This window comes from Scylla paramamosain, chromosome 23, assembly GCF_035594125.1.
Source record: "Scylla paramamosain isolate STU-SP2022 chromosome 23, ASM3559412v1, whole genome shotgun sequence".
Lineage (NCBI taxonomy): Eukaryota > Metazoa > Arthropoda > Malacostraca > Decapoda > Portunidae > Scylla > Scylla paramamosain.
Window position 1 is genome coordinate 5480486 of NC_087173.1, and position 23229 is coordinate 5503714.

At 43.9% G+C, this 23229-nt stretch overlaps 1 protein-coding gene across 3 annotated transcripts in view; it reads left to right on the plus strand.

The window, feature by feature from the left end:
* LOC135112048 (uncharacterized) overlaps nt 1-23229 on the plus strand; it is a 194779-nt gene that overhangs the window by 146941 nt on the left and 24609 nt on the right. The window contains exon 5 of one of the 3 annotated variants that reach the window (XR_010274020.1): nt 2492-3802. The exons of the other annotated variants lie outside the window; for them this stretch is intronic. The gene's annotated coding sequence lies outside the window, so the exon portion shown is untranslated. Of the gene's footprint in view, nt 1-2491; nt 3803-23229 lie in introns of those variants that run through there. 3 annotated transcript variants of the gene reach the window in all.

Consider the following 23229-nt stretch of genomic DNA (forward strand, 5'->3'; position numbering starts at 1 on the left):
GGAAGGGAGAAGTGTTCAGGTCGCTGCATGCTTTGTCAGAACGTCATTGCGTCACTCTGCTTCAGGCTCATCTAGGCGGCAAGCTATTTTTCCCTGAAGGTTTTATGTACACTTTCCTGGAAGCTGTTACGTTAGTCTGTTTGCTGCCGGAGGGACGAAAATGTGGAAATATTCTGGTATACTGAGCCGCGATGTTCGTTTGTCTTTCTTTTCATTGTACCCTCCCTATCTACTCACATAAAACACTCCAACAATCAATAATAATCTACTCACTCACTCAGTCACTCACTTGCCTCAGAAATGTTGACAATCACTACGAATTTACTCACTCACATCAGCCACACTAAAACTCACCAGGAATTTGCATCACTAACCACATAACCAATAACGTGTCACAATAGCAAAACGTTACAATATAAAATGCAGGCAAAGCTACGTGTTCGCTGAGTTGCTGGCTGTCGTCATCCCTGGATCACATAAAACTAGGCAACCTCTCTCCTCATCGCCATGGTCACGTGTTAACCTTGGCCCTGCAGTCGGTCAGTAAGCATCTTTAATATATAAACTCCAACAAGTCATCCTAACCTAACCTATCCGTAACAATTACCCTTATTTGCATGTTATATCGTGAACATACCTGAGTACCCTGGACGTGTTATGTGAATATTGTATAATTTGGACATGACTTAGTTGCCGTGACACGTTACCCCTAATCTATTACGTATTACAGTCAAAGTTTTTCAGTGCTAAGTCGTCTGTTTGTGTTTATTTGAGCGTTGCAGGGAACAGAGATTAGTAAAGGCGAGTGACAGTGATGAGTGTGAGATGTATGAGTGTCTGTGTATGTGTGTGTGTGTGTGTGTGTGTGTGTGTGTGTGTGTGTGTGTGTGTGTGTGTGTGTGTGTGTGTGTGTGAATGAGTGTGTGTGTTTCATTAGGTGGAAATGATTGTGTGTGTGTGTGTGTGTGTGTGTAAGAGAGAGAGAGAGAGAGAGAGAGAGAGAGAGAGAGAGAGAGAGAGAGAGAGATATTAATGATACTAATACTTTCCTGCATTCTTACAATTCACTCATAAATAACGAAATAACACTGTAGCCAGAGAGAGAGAGAGAGAGAGAGGAGAGAGAGAGAGAGAGAGAGAGAGAGAGAGAGAGGAGAGAGAGAGAGAGAGAGAGAATTTTCCCCGTCTCTTAAAGGTCTCAGTCCTCAGCGAAACAGAGAACAGTGAATACGAACAACAAGGCACACCAAAGAACAAAACAAAGTCGGCCGGTGCGGATCGGTGAGCTACAAAGACCACAAGGGATGAGGAACACACGCGCGGCCTTGCCTTTGTTGTCACGCCGATGAAAAGAAAATATTAATTAGCTGAGTAATTATTGAAGCTGACGTGACCTTCCTTCAATTTGCTCTTCTGGGACCTTTTTTTTTTCTATTTCGCGCCAGGACACCAACTGTTGAGAGGAGAGAGAGAGAGAGAGAGAGAGAGAGAGAGAGAGAGAGAGGAGAGAGAGAGAGAGAGAGAGAGAGAGGAGAGAGAGAGAGAGAGAGAGAGAGAATGTGTGGGTGGACTGTGGTGGCGTGTGGTAAGGATGTCATTGTGCTGTGTGGTGAAGCTGTGGTGGAGCGTGGTGTGTGTATGATGGTGTGTGTTTGGTCTTAAAGTGGTGTTATTTGGCTGTGGTGGTGTGCTGCGTGGTTGTGGTGGTGTGTGACGGAGATGTGGTAGCGTGGTGGGCTGAGGAGGAATGTGGCGGGGCTGTGGCGGCGGATTGCTGGCTCATCTTTTACGCGTTGATGGTAATTTTGCGAGGGAAGAAAGAGTGCTCTTACGTGCAGCAAGTTGGCAATTCCCAAGAAGGAAGGAAGGGGGGAAGGAGAGAGAAAGCCTTTGGAAAATCGTTAAAGTTGAGTACTTGATCTGACTCCCAAAACCTGACCTCCAGATTACAACCAACTATTGGAAGCCGCAAGGCCACACCTGAATACAAAGCCCCACATATTTCCATTGCCTTTATGAATATGTAATCGGTTTGGTCCTGCCACGTCTGGTTCCTGAAACAACCTGCGCGGCAACACCTGGTCCACTCTTGACAGCGTAACCTTAAAGAAAAGGCAAAGAAACAATTGTAAGCATTGGTTCTGTCTCTTTAAGAACCTACAATTAACCATTCCCTCGCAATGTAAAGCGTCTCAAATGTTGGATTTAAGGAAAGTTTTCGAGCCAGACCTTTCCTTATGATAATTACCACTGATTCTATTCCTCAGGTACTGCTTCATTTTTTTTTTTTTATTCCGAGCTTCAGTCATTCTGTCTCCTACAATATTAGATTCACATCGGTGTCACGTTCAAGTGTGTAGTGACGTTGTTCATCACGCCCACCTCTGCTGTCTTTCATGTCTAGGAAAAACCAGTAATTTATGTTACTCTTGTAACATTGCCACAACTTTTCTTTGCAAGTCCCCATTTTCTTTCTTTCTTTTTTTTTCAGAGTACTCGTTCCAGAGTTCCAGTGTTTTCAGAAATCTATTGATCCAGAGTGTTCAGCGTTACAAATGTTTTGGTTCCAAGTCTTCTGTCGGCAAAAAATCGACGAAGCAATGAGGGAAGCGTCTCACTTCGCCTTCATCCAACTTGTGTGATTCCCCGCTACTCTCTCTGCAGCAATATGCGGCCAGAATTTTAACCCCATCGTCCCCTTTCCCTTGGGCGGCAAAGACGTGACATTTATTAAAGCCTTGGAAGTTATGTGCAGATAACTTCATTTAGGCATTTCTCGACGTTCTCTTATTAAAGTGGAGGCGTGAAATGTTGCCCAGACCAACCCTCCACTAGTCTACGGTGGTAGTAATTTCATTCAACGTGTATATTGTCTTCCAGATAGAAATTTTGAAGCTTAGCGGACCGGACACTCGTAGAAAGCTGAGTAAGGGACAGAAATAGCATGTCACGGAGAAAAGAAGCTTTGCTAATGTAGGAAAAGCGTTTTTGTGTGGACGGTGCAGACTCGTGGCGCAGAGGATGGGTGGAGAAATGATAGAATAAGTAAACTAACACACGTCCACTAAGAAAGACAGTGTCGAGAGCAAGTGCATTAGGTGAGATGTGTGTGTACCCAAGATTGGTCATTTTGCCGCGGCTCTCACTTCCGTGTTCTTGATCTGTTTCCTCGCCATGGGACAGAACGCTAGCTTTGCCGCAGAATTATTGTAAACAAGGCTGTCGATAACATGTTTATATTAACTAGAGGCCATCTAAGGTTCTCGAGAAGGAAAGGGACAGGCAAAAATAAACAAAAAAGCAACTAGACAAATACTGAAAGAGGTAAAGGAATGAGAGAGAGAGAGAGAGAGAGAGAGAGAGAGAGAGAGAGAGAGAGAGAGAGAGAGAGAGAGAGAGAGATCAGGAAGAAAGAAGCAAGGAGTGGAGCAAGGAGGAAAAGGACCAGGAGGAGTAGGAGAGTAGGAGAAGGAAGAGGAGGAGGGTGAGGTCAGACGGGAATCAACCGGCTGTAAAATGGCGAGAGAGAGACGGATGCAAGTCGAGACCCAAGACGGCACGGGGCAATTGGCCGCTTCATCTTGACTGTCAAAGGTTTGCTAGCGACGAGACAAGACTACCGCCACCTGTGTGTGTGTGTGTGTGTGTGTGTGTGTGTGTGTGTGTGTGTGTGTGTGTGTGTGTGTGACGTCACCTGAATAATCAGTATTGGGGGAATAAACTTGCACAATTAAAAGGGAATTGGGTCTAATCTGCCTTCCCGTAGCAATGTGATGGCGGTCACGTGTTAATGATTGACGAGATGGAGTGCGTGAGAGAGAGAGAGAGAGAGAGAGAGAGAGAGAGAGAGAGAGAGAGAGAGAGAGAGAGAGAGAGAGAGAGAGAGAGAGAGAGAGAGAGAAGTTGCTACTCATTACCAGCCGTTCCTGTTCATTGGGTTTAATGTAGAGATAAAAAGTGTAATGGAGAGCGTGGCCAAATTATTCACTAGGTCTCTCTCTCTCTCTCTCTCTCTCTCTCTCTCTCTCTCTCTCTCTCTCTCTCTCTCTCTCTCTCTCTCTCTCTCTCTCTCTCTCTCTCTCTCCACACCATGAATTTCTCGTTCCAAATACCTGTCCAGACTTAACCTTGCTTCTAATAACAACAAATTCGCCTCACATGGTTTTCTTCCTTAAATGCAAAGTACACGCAAGACAGAAAAAGAAAAAAAAAGTTGCCTTACTTTTTTCTTATAAGGTTCGGGATTAAAACAATATATCACGGGGGGAATATTAAAAAGAAATGCACCAGCTAAGGAAGGAAGGTAAATGAAAATGTTTCGCAAGATATTTAATAAAATGCAAATTCGGGAACGGGAATTTTGTTTTTGGGAGATTCCAGTCCAAGATTCCCGATTCCATAATGATTCGTGTTCCGGGGAGTTTGTTTTGGATTTCCTTCATTACTAAGAAGATGCGGGCGTCTCTCTCTCTCTCTCTCTCTCTCTCTCTCTCTCTCTCTCTCTCTCTCTCTCTCTCTCTCTCTCTCTCTCTCTCTCTCTCTCTCTCTCTCTCTCTCTCTCTCTCTCTCTCTCACCACCTGCACACACTCATGCCTTTCTCCGCTTTCCTTTCTACTTTTTGTTCACATTTTTCTCTCTTTTTCCCCTTTACTCCTCTATCTTTCTTGCTTTCTTCTCTTTTTCCCTCTTCCACCCTCTGTCTCTCCCTCTCCCTCTTCTTCGTCCATCACCTCACCCCGTATCGTTTCTCCTTCCTTCTCCACTTTTTTTACTCTGTTTTCTTCTATTCCTTTTCCAATACTGCATCCTCTTCATGAATTTCTTACATTCTCTCTCTCTCTCTCTCTCTCTCTCTCTCTCTCTCTCTCTCTCTCTCTCTCTCTCTCTCTCTCTCTCTCTCTCTCTCTCTCTCTCTCTCTCTCTCTCTCTCTCTCTCTCTCTCTCTCTCTCTCTCTCTCTCTCTCTCTCTCTCTCTCTCTCTCTCTCTCTCTCTCTCTCTCTCTCTCTCTCTCTCTCTCTCTCTCTCTCTCTCTCTCTCTCTTGTACCATCTTTTTCACATTCACTTTCCTTCTGCCTTTCTTTCCTCCTTGTCCTTTACCTTCCTCCTCCTCCTCCTCCTCCTCCTCCTCCTCCTCCTCCTCCTCCTCCTCCTCCTCCTCATTTCCATCAACCGTCTCCTGCCTCATACTTCATCTTCCTACTCCTCCTCCCACTCCTATCTTCCCTATCCCTTTTCTCCTTGGCCTCTCTTAACCTTTCCTCCTCATCCTCCTCCTTCTTCTCCCCGCCCTCGTCCTCCTCCTCCTCCTCCTCCCCCGCCCTCGTCATCCTCCAAAAAACATTTACCACAGCAATATTTCCGCCCGGCCGCCGTGGACACTTTTTTCCAGGCCCGCGAGTCAGGTACCGGCCCACGTGTCTTCTGCAGCTCAAGACTCGCGAGTCAACCGTGCCTTAGTCCCCCCCCCCGCTGCCTCTCCTCCCTCTGCCCCTCCTCGCTCTTACCGTCTTCCACCCAGTCCTCCTTCCCCTGTTCCCCTTCTCCTTCCTCCCTCGTCCTCCTGCTCTCTCTCTCTCTCTCTCTCTCTCTCTCTCTCTCTCTCTCTCTCTCTCTCTCTCTCTCTCTCTCTCTCTCTCTCTCTCTCTCTGTCTTTTCCTCTTCCCTTTTTTTTTTTTTCTTTCCTGTTTCGGTGTTTTTTTTATTCTCTCGTTTTTTTTCTGCTTCTTCTGTCAACTTTTTCCTTTTCTTTATTTGTTAGTTATCCTTCCTCTTTTTTTTTCTTTTTTATTCTTCAACATTTATTATTACAGTCCTTTTTCTTTCCTTTTTTTAATAACTCTTTCGTTCTTTATCTCTTTTCATTTTTTCCCTCTTCATAAATCGCCTTTTTTTCCATATTTATTTTACTTTCCTTTTATTTCCTTATGTAATATTCGTTTCCTCCTCTTTCTTTATTATTAATCTCCCGTTTTCTTTAATAAATTTGTGTCCCTTTATCATTTATTACCTTTTTCCTTTTCATTTATCATTTTTACTTTGTTTATTATTTTTGCTTCTACATTTATTAACTTCTATTTCTTCTTTTATTATTGTATTCAGTCCCTATTCTTTTATTAACTGCTTCATTTATTATTTTCTTCACTTACAAGCTATTTACTTTATTCATTTATGTATCTTTCTTTCATTTTCAGCATTATATTATTTTTTTCTTTATGATTTCCAGTTTTGTTCTTTCTCCTAATTCTTCCATTTTTTTTCCTTTTCATGATTTATTTTACTCTCTCTCTCTCTCTCTCTCTCTCTCTCTCTCTCTCTCTCTCTCTCTCTCTCTCTCTCTCTCTCTCTCTCCATGATTTATTTTTTTTTGTATCATATCCTCATTTTCTCCTTTTTCTTTCATCTGTTTCTCCTTCTTTGCTACATGTATCTCTTCTCCCTCATTTTTTGGCCTTTTTTTTATTTCCTCCAGCTACGATTTTTTTTATTTGCTCTCTCTCTCTCTCTCTCTCTCTCTCTCTCTCTCTCTCTCTCTCTCTCTCTCTCTCTCTCTCTCTCTCTCTCTCTCTCTCTCTCTCTCTCTCTCTCTCTGGGGTTTATCTTCCTCTTTTGTTTTATCTTTTCCTTCCATCTTTCCTCATTTATTCTCGCTATTTTCCTCATGTATTTCTTTTTCATATTCATTTTCGTTTTTCCTTCGTTTCTTGCTCCTCCTCCGTCTTTCTTTCTTTCTTTCTTTCTTTCTTTCTTTCTCTTTCTTTCTTTTTCTTCCTTTCTTTCTCCTTTCCCCATTTGTATATTTCCATTTTGTTTTTTTTTTGTTTTTTTGTTTTTGTTTTTTTCCTCTCTCCAGTAAAACAGAGAATGCATTTCTTTCTTTCGAGGTCACTTTGAAATTCTAAGTATTCTGTTTTTATTTTATTTTTACTTTATTCATATACATTCTGTGAGGGTGACTTGGGTCGTATTTATTTATTTTTTTTCATACTATTTGTTTATTTATTGAATCTTTTTAGACTCATTTTTTTTCTCTGAAGGAGTTTGTTATATATCTTATTCCTTTTATGGGGGTTTTCTCTTTTCTCTCCTGTCATTTATAATTTACTCTCTCTCTCTCTCTCTCTCTCTCTCTCTCTCTCTCTCTCTCTCTCTCTCTCTCTCTCTCTCTCTCTCTCTCTCTCTCTCTCTCTCTCTCTCTCTCTCTCTTATTTACCTCATATTTACATTGCCACCTCCCTCTAATCTTCTCATGGCTGGTATCATAAAAACCTTACAAAACTCACTAATTAATAACAGATATTGTAACTTTTCTTTTGAGATTAGAGACGAAAATTCATTTAAACTCGTGATTTATACTCCATCTCCCTTTCACCGTAAAAAACCAAACGATATAAAGTTTGCTTCACCAATCTTTACGTCTTTCTCACTTCTCACTCGTCCCTCACCCTCCCTCTCTCTCTCTCTCTCTCTCTCTCTCTCTCTCTCTCTCTCTCTCTCTCTCTCTCTCTCTCTCTCTCTCTCTCTCTCTCTCTCTCTCTCTCTCTTCCCCCTTAAACCAATCTATTCCCGACACTTTAGCGGCAATTTACTGCCAATCACACATTCACCTTCCCTTCTCCTCTCCCACCTGTGCACGCAACGCCCTTCCCCTCCCTCTTTCTCTCACTCTTACCTTTCCTCCTCCTGTCTTCTTCTCTCTTACCTTTCCTCCTCCCCTCCTTCATCCCTTTCTTTCCCTCTGACTACAGTGCTTCACCCCCTTCATGATACTTTTCCTCCCTCCTCCCTTCTCCCTCCGTCTCACCTTTTCTCTCCTCCCTGTTTCCCTCCCTTTTACCTTTTTTTCCAATCTCTCTTCTCCTCCCTCTTACCTTTCCCTCTCTTCCTCGTCCCTTTCTTCCTCTCCTGACCACGCCACCACTTCCGCTCTTTAAAATACCACCACCAATAGTATCTTTTCCTTCACCACAAATCCTTGCATTGTTCTACCACACTGCAACCACAAAGGCCTCAGTTTAACTTCTGCTTCTACCACATCTTTGCTGCACACCACCACTCCTTGTCATTCTCCACTTCAAGTCACCACTAGTACAATGGTCTGTCTTTAACCACACCATCCCACTACATCACCAGTCACCACTACCACCACTACCCATTCACTCGGCCATCATACCGCCACTACTTTTCGTCTCTCGTTGATCACAGTACCACCACCGCCACCAACACATTCCTTCACGACTACAATAACGGTGTAATTTTAATGATACAACTAACACAACACCACCACTACTCTAGCCTTACTTCCAGAGAGAGAGAGAGCGAGAGAGAGAGAGAGAGAGAGCGAGAGAGAGAGAGAGAGAGAGAGAGAGAGAGAAAGCGTAAAGGAAGGAAGAATAGAGGGAGATTGTTCGTGGAAGAAAGACAGGGAGAGGAGGGAGGGAATGGAGCCTGAAGGAGGGAGGAGACACATGGAGTGAGGCGAGGGAGAAGAGGGGGGAGTTGGGAGAGGAGGGAGAGTATAAGGCCCATGATATGTTGTGCAGGAAGGAGCCCCAAGCCGACCTTCCTCCCCACTTGCCTCCTGCCTGCGCTGACGCCGTAATATTGGACACCTCCGCCGACTTTATTACTGCATTACGGCCATCGTTCACGCGAGGATGTTATCAGAGGGCACTGTATTCAAGCCTTGGGAGACGCCGCTTATTTACGTGCGCGCCGCGTCCAAAGCCCACGAATTATACCGCCTTCCCTTCTCTTCCCTCCCTCCCCTCCCTCCCGTGCCGCCGCCGCCTCCTGCCTGCCTGGGTTCCGCCTCAGCCACGCGGGAAAAGTGCCCAAGTCCTCGAGTGTCGCGCCGCCTCTTGGGGTGAAATAATGCTGTGCTTGTTTAGATGCATGACCCTAAGCTGTGTGTGAAAGTGTGTGTGTGTGTGTGTGTGTGTGTGTGTGTGTGTCACTGGTTATATGCAAATCTTGAGAGCAAAAGTGTTTATTCTTTCCCCTTCCTTGTGTTCTGTGTTATGCGTGTAAAAAATGGAGAGGGGATGTGTTTATTGCTTGTTTCCGTGTTTTGTTTGGGTCCAGCTGTGTTCTTACTGTATAATTTTGCTTCTTTTGTGTACTTTTTTTTATATAGTTCTTTCATCTGGTATTATTCATTGATATATTTCTTCTCACCTGGTTGCTTTTACTGCATACATTTAAGGCAATAGTTTTTTTTTTTACGTTTATAAATTAATATACGTCAAATATATATAGTAAGAGAGAGAAAATACAGATGCATACTATAACAACAGTACTGGTCTTGTGTACACATGTTGCTCTTAACCAGGTAACTTTGACGTACATTCTTACCATTTCTTTGACTACTATGGACTCACTATTGCAATTAATATATACAGCGTGATGAAAGTGCTCGTCATTGATGATGTGAGCCCCAGAGTGAACGTCTGGGAATGAAAGGCAACACTAGAACAGCTAATTACAATATGCAGGTAAAAGAGAACGTCAGAGCGTGCCAGGTGTTCCCCAACCCGGCACACATCCACACATCTACTGCCTTAACATCTGCTGCCTTAACACTCAACACTAGACCATACTCTGAAACTTCTGCTCCACATCTCCACGACTTTCAAAAGTTTCAGGTTGAAGATACACGGGTTAAGGGTAATTCTATGGGTCTAGTGTCACATTAACAAGACTCCTGCATTATTAACAGGAGAAACAGTCTTGAGAACCCGGGTAATTATCACTTTGGCCTTTGAAAATAGTTGTGGTGAGAGAGCAAAGCGTTTCAGCAGAATACAGGGCTCTGGAACACGACACTCCACGTCCCACGCCACTCTGCCTGACCCGGAGCGAAGCAGTGTGCGCCGCCATTCATCATTCCCACGCCCTTTGCTCCTGTCATCTCATCACCACACACGTACGAGTCTGCTGCAAATGAATCTCTCTCTCTCTCTCTCTCTCTCTCTCTCTCTCTCTCTCTCTCTCTCTCTCTCTCTCTCTCTCTCTCTCTCTCTCTCTCTCTACCCGAGGCTTTCAAATATATGAATAGCTCAGTCTGTACTCTGCAATTTACGGAGAGGTTCGGGAATAAGATGTTGAGGATTTACTGCAAATAATTGTGGGTTGGAAAAGTATTGCTGCTTTCCTTACCTACGTTCACTTTTTTTTTTCATTTTAGAATATTATCGATCAGGTGTTTATATTTTTTTGCCATTCCTTCTGCACATATTTGCTCGTACCTTACTTGCCTGTCAATCATTCTCTCTCTCTCTCTCTCTCTCTCTCTCTCTCTCTCTCTCTCTCTCTCTCTCTCTCTCTCTCTCTCTCTCTCTCTCTCTCTCTCTCTCTCTCTCTCTCTCTCTCTCTCTCCCCCATTGATTTGTGTTATTGCAGCTTGGGTTCAGTGTTTTTTCTCAGTAATCTTTAATAGACAGAACATTCCACCGTTTGTGTTTTCTGCTGATGTATTACTAAACACACACACACACACACACACACACACACACACACACACACACACACACACACACACACACACACACACACACACACACACACACACACACACACACACACACACACACACACACACACGATGCACACGATACAAGGTCATTTTACAAATCTCAGCTAAAGCAAAAAAAATGAATAAATAAATGAATAAATAAATAAATAAATAAAAATATATATAAAAATAGACTTCCATCAACATCCAGATTTTCACCGGCTGACTGTGAAAGTAAATGGCAACGTTGTATTTATTTTTCCTCATCGTATTTCATCTCCTTTAAAAAAACGTTAACATACACGTAAGCACCATGTATAGGTACCATCGCACTCGTTACATTACCTCCTCCTCCTCCTCCTCCTCCTCCTGCTCCTCCTCCTCCTCCTCTTCGTTCATTCCGTCACCAGAGACTCCAACAAAAATTCTCCCTCCGCACCTGCATGTCTTTTTTTTCCCCTTCATGTTAGTAATTTTCCCCTCATCTGGGACGGTGGCTAGGCAGTGGCGTCCGAGGGTCTGATGGTCTGAGGGTCTGAGGGGCTGCTGGCTGGAAGGGTAAGGGTTTGCAGTCCATCAGGGAAGGCAATGAAATGGTAAAAATGTCTAAACTTTGTTGGCTGGACGCCTATCTGGGAGGAAGTTCTTCTCGTCGCTCCGTTTAATTGGGACTCGGAAAGGGAGGCGAAGAGGAGGGAGAGTTTTACGTCTGTGATCCCCACGCTGAGAGAGAGAGAGAGAGAGAGAGAGAGAGAGAGAGAGAGAGAGAGAGAGAGGAATTGATGTCTTCACTCAGGTAATTAACGTGAGGTAAGCTTTGCTCTTCGACTAATTGGAGTGCTTGCCTTACCTTACCTGGCTTGACCACCTGCTTTAGGATTCACAGGTGCACACACACACACACACACACACACACACACACACACACACACACACACACACACACACACACACACACACACACACACACACACACACACACACACACACACACACACAGACAGAATTAGAAAAAGAAAAGGGGAGAGGGGCACTGAAGGAAAGAATGGAGATAAGGCGATAATAAACGAAAGGAAGGAATAGGGAAGGAAGGAATAAAGGATGGAGGATAGGTACATGTCAAAATGGAAATATACATCATACTCGTCCGTCCCTGACTCCCCCTAAAAATAAATTGTTTACCATTTGGCCGCACCGAAAGGCTGTTTGGGGATGCCTCTCTTATGCCTGAGTGAGCAGCCTTTACGATCCTCCTCTGTTTTACTACGACTCTCTCTCTCTCTCTCTCTCTCTCTCTCTCTCTCTCTCTCTCTCTCTCTCTCTCTCTCTCTCTCTCTCTCTCTCTCTCTCTCTCTCTCTCTCTCTCTCTCTGTCAAAATAGTGTTAAAGAATTCAAATTGTGAAGGAAGAAAAATGCTGAATAAAATAATATAATTTTTGTGTTTATATTATTCTCTCTCTCTCTCTCTCTCTCTCTCTCTCTCTCTCTCTCTCTCTCTCTCTCTCTCTCTCTCTCTCTCTCTCTCTCTCTCTCTCTCTCTCTCTCTCTCTCTGTACCATAACCAGTCGTTGAAAAGATCTTTAATTCATACACATTTTTCCAATTCAAATGTGTTCTCAGAAATACACTGCAAAAAAAAAAAAAAGGAATAGAAATATATATGTGCAGAATTACGTCATTCAAATTTATACGAAAAGAAGAGAAAAAAATTAATGCTCACTGAAATGCAGAAACTTGTACACACACACACACTCTACTACTACCACCACCACCACCACCACCACCACCACCACCACCACCACCGGCACATTTATCCCAAAACGAAAATAAAAGGGGAAAAATATGAATATAATACGTATGTTTTCCCCTTTATCTCAGAGGCTAAAAAAAGAATGGGGAAAAAATACGTCCTCTGATCAGTGTTATAAAAAGAGGGAGTGAGGGGGAAAAAAGTGGTGTCCCTCATCAGTGTTGAAGGGACGAGGTGAGGGAGAGGAGGGACGGGAGAGGGAAGAGGGAGAGTGTGTGGGAGTGAGGGAGAGGAGAGGAGGCAGGTATAAGGGAGGGTGTGTTAGTCCCAGCATACTGATATCCAGCTGTCAAACCTGCCATTCTCACCTCCTTTCCTCCCCTTCCCTTCTCTCCTCTTCTTCCTTTTCCTCTTCCTTTCTCCAGCTATCCTGCCTCTCCTCTATCCAGTCTTCCCTTCGTCATTTTCACCTCCTCTCTCAATCTGTCTCATTCTCCCTCACTTCCCTTTTTCATTCTCTCTCTCTCTCTCTCTCTCTCTCTCTCTCTCTCTCTCTCTCTCTCTCTCTCTCTCTCTCTCTCTCTCTCTCTCTCTCTCTCTCTCTCTCTCTCTCTCTCTCTCTCCTGCGTAAAATGTATGTGTGTGTGTGTGTGTGTGTGTGTGTGTGTGTGTGTGTGTGTGTGTGTGTGTGTGTGATTGAAAAACACGGAGACAGAATTATTCAACAGAGACTGATAGACAGCCAGACACAACAAAGAAAGAGAAATGGAAGATACAGAGAGAGAGAGAGAGAGAGAGAGAGAGAGAGAGAGAGAGAGAGAGAGAGAGAGAGAGAGAGAGAGAGAGAGAGAGAGAGAGGCACCAATAAACAAACAGAGGGCGAGAAACAGCAGCAGCAGCAGCAGCAGCCTGGGTTACACTGGAAAGAGAATAATGCGTGTACTGTGTCAAGGATTCCTGCATTGAAGTGACCTGTTTACTGACTCGAGTTCGCGCAGTGATAGGGTGAAACTCCGCGATAGAGTTGCCGTCCTTGTAATACGGGTCAGGGAGGCCAATTATCTCTGCTTAGACGGCCCCTTTCACCATCACGTTCCATGAATATCTCGCGACTCAGACATGTGCCTTCATTCCCTCCTGCCTTCTAAGAATATGAGACGAAAAAAATTTAGAGCTTGGCTTAATTTGTCGTGACGTGACCTCAGAGGCTTCCATGAAAGGCTCAAAGAGAGAGAGAGTGGCTGGGAGGAAAGTGCTTCTTCGCGGCGAGAGAGAGAGAGAGAGAGAGAGAGAGAGAGAGAGAGAGAGAGAGAGAGAGAGAGAGAGAGAGAGATAGGCGGGCGGACATTGAAGCAGACAGATATCACAAGAGAGCTATTCCAACGATATTTCTGATTGGTTAGGTTCCATTAGTTTAGTTATTTGTTAAATTTTTGTTCTTTAATTGCAGCAACATCTAAATCTAAACTAGCAACCTGAGATAACTTAACATAGATGAAGAAGTTGGAATTGTACGGGATGAAACAAAAATCCAGAGAGAGAGAGAGAGAGAGAGAGAGAGAGAGAGAGAGAGAGAGAGAGAGAGAGAGAGAGATCAAAGCCAACACAGTTTTCTCTAGCAAATCCCACAGAAAGCAAAAAAAGCCTTAGGATGGCGAGCTGCCTGGCTGGCGGCGGGGCGAAGAGTGTGCCTGGGAAGTGTGTGGAAGGCGACCAGAATGAAAAGCCTACGAGGTAAGGAGAAAGAAAACACCGTGAAATACTCCAGGCTGTGTTATTTTGTGATGCACGTGTGTCCTTGTGTATCACAGAGAGAGAGAGAGAGAGAGAGAGAGAGAGAGAGAGAGAGAGAGAGAGAGAGAGAGAGATTTGAAGTTTTATTACCCTCAACATGAAATGCTTTTATAATACACAGAAAAGAAAGATAATCTAAACTTCTTAAGCATAAATCTATTAGAGAGAGAGAGAGAGAGAGAGAGAGAGAGAGAGAGAGAGAGAGAGAGAGAGAGAGAGAGAGAGCACTTTACCCTGCCCAGCGTGGCCTTCTGCAGCTGTTTTCGTCCGATGTCCAGACTTCTCCTGGGACGTTCTCTGGGGACCTCCGCCACAGCTGGTTGGGCCGAGGCTTCCGCGACAGAGTTCTTAGAGCTTCCCTGCGACGCGGCTAAATACAACCCAATCTAGAGCGTGTCAAAAAATAAAGTAATGGCGGTATTATGGCGACCCTCCGCCTCTGAGAGCAAGGCAGGATACTGTACCTCGAGAACTAAATTGGCTTTTGCTTTTGGAATTCTCTTATCATATAGTACAAGAGCCAGCACACAGAGCCGCTTGTGCCTTTTGTTTTCTTTGGTGCCGCAGGTTTTAGCTCCTCCTCCACTCTGTAAATTAAAAGTGAGAGGATCTGAATGGATTTTATTGAAATTTTCACGACACGATTTCTTTAGTGTGACAAGAATACGAGAATCCACTCGGCGTGATTTTGTTCTGTATTCACTTTAGTTTCAATTCTTCCCCCTTTTGGATTAATTAAAAGTGTGGGGATTTCTAATGGATTTTTAAAGGATTTTAGAATGCTGTGGATTTGGTTGACGTATCGGTCAGTTTGAGACACGAGTATAAGAAACTCGTCGTGATTTTGCTGCGTTTTTTTGTCTTGTTTTAGCTTTCCCTTCCCTTGTGTAAACACAGAAGTGAGGATTTTGAAGGAATTTCCACAACGTAATGGATTTTATTATCATAATCAGGTAAATTTGCGGAATCTTTACGGTCACGCTGGAGGAAGAAACCTTGTTCTGGAATGTAAAATCATACACTTTGTTGTTCTACACGTTATTACCACTGCAATTTTTCACGTAACCTAATCTAATATAAGTGCCATGTACAACTTCCAAACTCATTCTCTGGAAAAGAAAAATAAGAACAAAAGTAAGGAGTTTTATAACCATGTATTAGGCAGTGTTGCCAGAAGAAAAATATAGCTCAGTCTGCCAGAGTGAGACTGTAATACGAGTAGTTCCGTAATGAGCCCATATATTATGAAGACATTCGTTCAGCTCAGACACGAATACAAGATGCCACTCAACGCGAAAGTCTAAAAACTAATGACGACACAAAGGAGGTGACCCTCGCGACCTGGGGAGAGAACTGTGATCGATTACCATTACTGAGGGCGTGTGGCGGGGCGGTGGGACGGCGGTGGGCCCTCTGCTCCACCCTCCACGCCTCCTCGTCTCCACGCCCCGGCCTCCTTCACCCCTGATGAATTCCCGGTATAATAATTCACTCGGCCTGACGGGGCTAAACCTGCGGCCCCTCACTTAACAAGACTCCCCGCGCGTCGACCCTGACAGACTACTTGAGGGATGAAGGGAAATAATTTTTTATTGAGAAACTAAGGTACGAACGCGTTCCGGAGTGAATTACTGCTGCAGATTCCTTTATATATAGGTGATGGATGAGCGGGTGAGGTGAATAAGGCGAGTTTAAGAGTAATACTGCCAGGCCACGCTGTCTTCATCGCGCCTGGTGTTCCCTGCCGCTCCTGGAACCCTCCTGGAAATGGTCTTAGATTAACGGAGGAATTAGTGAGGAGGACTGTGCTGTGCTGGCCTTCTCCCTCTCCCTCTCCCTCTCCCTCTCCCTCTCACTCTCCGTATGTGCACACTATTGATTCTAGGACTTGTGTGTGTGTGTGTGTGTGTGTGTGTGTGTGTGTGTGTATCCATCCGTCCATCCTTCATCACGTCCACAATATTCTCTTCATCCTTACTTTTTTCCCTACCTTCCAGTCGAGGCATATAAACTGAAAGAGTGGAACTTACCGTAGCTTGGGGAGAAGTTGAGAGAAAAGTTCACTGTTCTATGGAGATCCAAGTCTGGCTTCATCAAATTTAAAGCAAAAGTTTTCGTGATATATTCCAGATTCTCATCTTTCCCTGGTCTTGGGGCCGCGCTAAACTTACTGAGAAATTCCCCGCGCCGTAAAGCCCAGGGAAAGGAGACTTGGGATAAATCGACTTTGTTTTGTCCTCTCTCTCTCTCTCTCTCTCTCTCTCTCTCTCTCTCTCTCTCTCTCTCTCTCTCTCTCTCTCTCTCTCTCTCTCTCTCTCTCTCTCTCTCTCTCTCTCTCTCTCTCTCTCTCTAATTCAGTTAACCTCACACACACTCACAAACACACACGCATACACACTCCTCTGTCTTCCTGTTCTAGTTTATAACATTTACATTCTTGCTTCTTCTTCTATTTTATCACATTATTTGAAACCTGGTGGAGGAAAGGAAGAAGGTGAAGTCCTGGCATAGTATTTTAAAGGAATGTAAGAGGGACTAAGGTGGAAGATAGAAGGAAAGAGTAGTGAAACGTACTGGAGGTCGGCTTAAGTTGTCAGCGGCTGCCATCGACTTGTTGCTGTCCACGGAGGCTGATTAGTTTTCCGTGAACACGCTGGGATAACGGTATTATTAAAAGATTAAAACACTCCATGACAGGCGATGATTGGGTGAAACGAATGAGCTTTGTTCTTTCCTCCTAACTTCAAATGGACTGTGTAGGAGAGAGAGAGAGAGAGAGAGAGAGAGAGAGAGAGAGAGAGAGAGAGAGAGAGAGAAATGTATACTAGATTAATAAACATACTCACTGACACAAAGATCACATGTCAGAGTATTACAAGCGTTTCCCGTTGCTTCAGTGATGGGGCTCTCAATGCTTAATGATAGGGAATGAATACGTGCGTGTGTACATGATTTTTACTTGGCTCAGATGAGATTTGCTTATTGGAAACTCCATTATGACTCGTATCGCTGGTGGCTTAATTAGTGGCTGAACTATTGCCGTCATTGCCACCTTTTGCCTGCGTGATTAGTGTCTGTGTGTGTGTGTGTGTGTGTGTGTGTGTGTGTGTGTGTGTGTGTGTGTGTGTCAGTGTTCCTTCATCCTTCCAATTCTGTTCATAATTCTCTCTCCCTCCCTTATCTACTTCTGCCTCTTGTTTCTTCCTCTTCTCTCCTTTCCTGTTCCATTCTCTCTTCTCCCCTCTCATATCCTCTCTCATTCTCTCTTCCCTCCTCTCCCTTCCAGTGCCTCTTCCTTCCATACCTTTGTGTGTGTGTGTGTGTGTGTGTGTGTGTGTGTGTGTGTGTGTGTGTGTGTGGGTGGGTGGGTGGGTGGATGGATCGAAATCCCTGTCATTATTACACAGGTCTGCTCTCATATTTGCGAGGGATGGATGGGTGGCGTTATTAACATCATTACTGTGTGGATTTAATTGTGGTTCATGATATCGCGCAGGTTCGTTGTTCCCGTGATCATTATGGATATTGAAGTGCTTCTCTCGTACATTAGATATACAGGTAACGTAGGTGCGAAGTTTTTTTTTTTTCCATATATATATATTACAGGAAAAGTTTATTAATTTTGGAAAAAATCTTGAAAAAAAATAGCTCAGTGTTGCAGGGAAAACAGATTTTGAAACGTTACAAAAGAAAAAGTTATGTTAGAGAAAAGAAAATGTAAAAGTAAATAAATGGATAAATGAAAACAGCAGTTACAAGCGTCGAACGATAATGAATTATGAAAAAAAAAATCATGCATGGAAAGAGAATTTGTTTTTGAAAGTTACAAAAAAGAACAAGTTATGGGAGTGGAAAGAAAATAGATTTTGAAATATCGGTCACGTACAAATGAAAACCTATAAATAGATATAGAATGATCGTCACTATGAAGCAATTATTGTACATTCACACGAAACTAATAGTATTCCGTAAATCTTTTATTTTAATATTCATAACAAAATAATCAACTTGCGTCAAAATCGGTAAAAGAGAAAACCTATCAGAGTATAATGTCATAAAGGTGGAAATAACAGGACATTCAGGTAGAATTTCGCCCTTAATTAGTGTCATTCACCTGGCTGGCGGTAACGAGTCATAATATTTTGGTAGCGCGGTGATAAGGTTGATTAGCCAGTGTTTGTAAGGTAGCGGCGGTCCTGCTTGTTTGCCGGAGGATGATGTGGATGGTGATAACAGTGGCAACGACAACAACGATAAAAACTACAATAGCAACAACAAAACAACAAACAACAACAACAAAAATAATACCAATAATGGTGGTCATATCAGTAGTTACAGTAGTGGTAGCAGTTGATTTATTGTTTTTGTTGCTGCTGCTGCTGTTGTTGTTGTTGTGGTGGTGGTGGTGGTGGTGGTCGTGGTGGTGGTAGTGGTAGTGGTAGCAGCAGCAGTAGTAATAGTAGTAGTAGTTGTAGTAGTTGTAGTAGTAGTAGTAGTAGTAGTAGTAATAATAATATTATTAACAATAAAACCAGATACTACTAGTAACACTGTTTTGCTCGAGGGTTTTCTCTCTCTCTCTCTCTCTCTCTCTCTCTCTCTCTCTCTCTCTCTCTCTCTCTCTCTCTCTCTCTCTCTCTCTCTCTCTCTCTCTCTCTCTCTCTCTCTCTCTCTCTCTTGACCCTCACCCTTCAGTCACAACTCTCCTCGACTTTTCTCTCTACCCAGGACGCCACTCACTGCCTCTCCCTCTCTCCTCTCTCTCTCCATCTCTCCAATTCTCCCTCCCCTCCCGTTTTCCTTCCTTCCCCTCCAGTTCGTCTTTACTGCACATTAGTTATTCTATGCTGTTGAAATGCGGTTTTGTTGGCGTTCTGGGAGGAGGAGAAGAAGGAGGGAAGGGAAGAGAAGGAGTAGGAGGAGGAGGAGGAGGAAGAGGACACAGAGAGCCGGAGATAATTAGGTGGCTTTGTGATATTCGACGAAATTCCTATTATTTTGCGAATTGTATATTTGTTGCGGTTAATTAAGCTATTTTTTGAATATATCTGGCAGGCGAGTTGAAGGGAGGACGGGGGAAGATGGAAGGAGGAATGTGGCAGGGGAGGGGGAAGGGATAAAGAGGAAACAGCTAGGGTAGAAAGTGACAAGGGGAGTAAGAGAGGACACGGGGAGGTGAAATATGTGGGGAGAATAGGAAAGTTGTACTGGGGAGACAGGTAGAGAGGGAGAGGAAGCTGGAGAATAGAGGAATAGATACGAAAGGGAGAGAAGGTTGTAGGGAGAAGGCAGATGGAGAGGGAGAGAAAGCTGGAGAATGGAAGAAAGGACACGTGGATGGAAGAGAGAAAGGACACGTGGATGGAAGAGAGAGAGAGAGAGAGAGAGAGAGAGAGAGAGAGAGAGAGAGAGAGAGAGAATACTAGTAGAAGAAGGAAAGGGAAAAAAAACTTTGGGGACAGAAGATTAGGAAGGAGAAGACAGGAGGATGGGGAGAAATGGCAGGGAGAGAGTGAGGGAGAGGGAGGAGAGGAGAAGGCTCAGGGGAGGAGGTTAGAGGAGGAATATTGTCCTTTGTGAAAATTCTGTTACCCTCCGTGTGCGTGCAACTCCTCCTCCTCCTCCTCCTCCTCCTCCTCCTCCTCCTCCTCCGTGAAGGTCTTCCGGCGAGAGAGAATTCCTGAGCGCTGGTTTTCTCAGTGTAAGAGGATTATTTTTAGACAGTATCCTTGCCTCCCATTTTCTCTCTCTCTCTCTCTCTCTCTCTCTCTCTCTCTCTCTCTCTCTCTCTCTCTCTCTCTCTCTCTCTCTCTCTCTCTCTCTCTCTCTCTCTCTCTCTCTCTCTCTCTCTCTCATTTGCCTCACTGGTTAGCACCCTCTCGAGTCCTTTACAATGACCTCAATAAATGACTACCTAGGGAGGCGATGACAAGATGAGGGATGGTAACACAGTGCTACACAACACCGGGGAGTGAGGCCAGGGAGACAGATAGGAGCACCGCGGCAAGGCTCCTGGTTTTGGTGATCGCTGGTAAGTGAGGCTGTCTGTTTTCTATAATGGGAAGTTCTGTATAGGTCCTGTGGTGGGAGGTTTTAGTTTTGTACAGCGGAAGGTTGTTTTGTAGTGTAAATTGTTTTTTGTCTTCGTTTTATGCATTGCGAGGTTGTCTTACTTCATACTGTGTGAGGTTGTCTTAGTTTTCTACAGTGTAAGTTTGGGTTTTTGTCTTTGTTTTCCGTAGTGTGAGGTTGTCTTTGTTTTCTTCAGTACGTGGTTGTCTGAGTTTCATAGTGTGAAGCTTTTTTTTTTTCCTACAATGTGACTCGCTTAAGTCTTTTAGAGAGTGAAGTTTTATACTTTTTCTACAGTATGATGTTTTCTAAGTTTCCTTCAGTGTGAAATTTGCCAGGTTTCTAATAACATGACTCTTTTAAGACTTTCTAAGTTTCGTACTACATAAAGTTCTTTAGGTTTGTAAAAACTTCGGATTCCTTTATTTATTTCCTTTGTACACACTCTTCCTTACTGAAAACTTCCATCGTTTACTCTTTTTTCACCGAGAAATTTTAGACTTTAAATAAGTGAAGATTATTTTTAAACTCCAAGTCACCATTTTTTACGGTTCATTTTGTGCCGCGGGCCTTTGATTTCTTTTTTTTTCTTTTTTCGTTGGTAATGGAAAGACAGACTGTGCTGGAAAAGAACTTTTTTTAATTATGACGGAGCGGAGACGAGTAATTGTTGGAGTGAAAAAATGACGCAGTAACGGCTTGCCAAGAGAACACACACACACACACACACACACACACACACACACACACACACACACACACACACACACACACACACACACACACACACACACACACGGCAGTCCTTTCTGCGTTAGTGCTCACTGAAAATTATAAACACAAACAGGTAAACATGGTGGTATTTCTCTCTCTCTCTCTCTCTCTCTCTCTCTCTCTCTCTCTCTCTCTCTCTCTCTCTCTCTCTCTCTCTCTCTCTCTCTCTCTCTCTCTCTCTCTCTCTCTCTCTCTCTCTCTCTACTATTACTACCACGCACCACCACCACCACCACCACCACCACACGAATTAGAAGCACGTACAGCCATATAAATTCACAACATAGATAAGTACGAAGACATATCAATTCTATATTCATTAAGACAGCAGCCAAACAACACCTTTCCTTCTCTACCCTCGCAACAACAGACCTTACACATTTAACACTTATAGGGATTAAAAGGCACACGTTAGCAAGTCAGTCACTCCCGCCAGCACTCGGCAGTAACTATGCCTTGCTGTGCTGAGTCAGAATGAGTTTATCACAATGCAGAATCATTTTCTGCAATTTAATATTTGTCCCCGCTAAGTGATATTTGCTGGTGGAATTTTTTTTTCTTTTACGTCTAAATGCGTCTGATTTTTTTAATGAAGAAGAGTAAACCTTTGTGTGTGTGTGTGTGTGTGTGTGTGTGTGTGTGTGTGTGTGTGTGTGTGTGTGTGTGTGTGACAAAAAGAGAGAGAGAAAAAGGGAGGAATGTAAATCCTTAACAGATACCTAGAGAGAGAGAGAGAGAGAGAGAGAGAGAGAGAGAGAGAGAGAGAGAGAGAGAGAGAGAGAGAGAGAGAGAGAGCCCTTTCCCTCAGGCAAGGAGAGGAAAATTCCTAAACTGATGAGGAGAAAGAGAAGAGGCGCCATACAAAGACTTCACTATGGATCTCCTCTCCTACCCCCCGCCCCCACCTGCTCTTCACCACTCCTTCTCCCTCCCTCTCCCTCACTTCTCTCTTCCTCTCACCGACACTCACGCCTTCGGGAGAGCCCTTGGTGTCCTCCCTCACAATTACGTTGACCCTCACCTTTCTCCTTGTGTCCTCCTCCTCCTCCTCCTCCTCCTCCTCCTCCTCCTCCTCCTCCTCCTCCTCCTCCTCCTCCTCCTCCTTCCAGCTTTTTCTCCCTTACCTTTTCATTCTGTCTCACCTCTTTCATCCTCTCCTCATCTCTGCTTCCGTCCTTCCCTCCTTCCTTCCTTTCTCAACTTTTTTTTTCTCTCTCTCCCTCTCCATTTCTCTCTCCGTTTTTCCTCTTCCCTCCTCCTTTATCGTCGCCCCTGGGGATTTTTTTTTGTTTTCCTTTTTTTCCTATTTTCTTCGTTCCTATCAACTTCATTTGCTTTCCGTTCGTTTTCCTTCGTTATTTCCTTCGGCTTTTTAAAATTAAGGGAAAAATGTTGCGTTGAAACGAGTAAAAAATTGTGAAAAGGGGAAAAACATGAAATAAAAAATTGTTAAACCAAACATGGAAGTGCTCGTGTTTATACTCTCTCTCTCTCTCTTTCTCTCTCTCTCTCTCTCTGTCCAGTTTGCTCCTCCACCTCTGCCGTTATGGTTTCTTTGCTGTTAGTTTCTCTTGGCGGCTCCTGAGTCTTTAGCATTTGTCACCGTTAGCGTGCATCTGTCTTTGTTTGGCCAGCAGTGCGCCGCCTCCTCCTGCGGTGCTGGCCTTCATTCTGTAAGTGTTTGTGTATTCATTCCTCTTAGTTCCCTTGGTATCAATCTCTCTCTCTCTCTCTCTCTCTCTCTCTCTCTCTCTCTCTCTCTCTCTCTCTCTCTCTCTCTCTCTCTCTCTCTCTCTCTCTCTCTCTCTCTCTCTCGTCCTCCTCCATTCCACTTCTTCCTCAGTTTCCACGCCACCTACCTCCTCTCTCCTCCACTCTAAAACATTCTCACTCCACACACTTCACATCATCCTCTCTCTCTCTCTCTCTCTCTCTCTCTCTCTCTCTCTCTCTCTCTCTCTCTCTCTCTCTCTCTCTCTCTCTCTCTCCACACTTCCTTCTTTTATCTCTTTTTATCCTTTTCGTTTCTCTCCTTTCCCAGTCCTACACCACCACCACCACCTTCACCACTACCACCACCTCCTGTTCTTCCTCTTCCTCTTTCTCCTGTTGAGAGTTGCCAGGTGTGATGGAAGATTTATTCCTCTCTTCCTCCTCCTTTCTCGTCTACGTAAAGGTTGTCTTTGGACGCCCGTGTGACATATGCAGTGTTTCGGAAGACGTGTTGCTGTTCCTGGTGTCTATTTGTGAATTATTTGCCTTCCCTGTGTGTTTGTCTCGTAGTGGGTTATTTATTTATTTATTTTTTTTTATGTGTAATTGGTT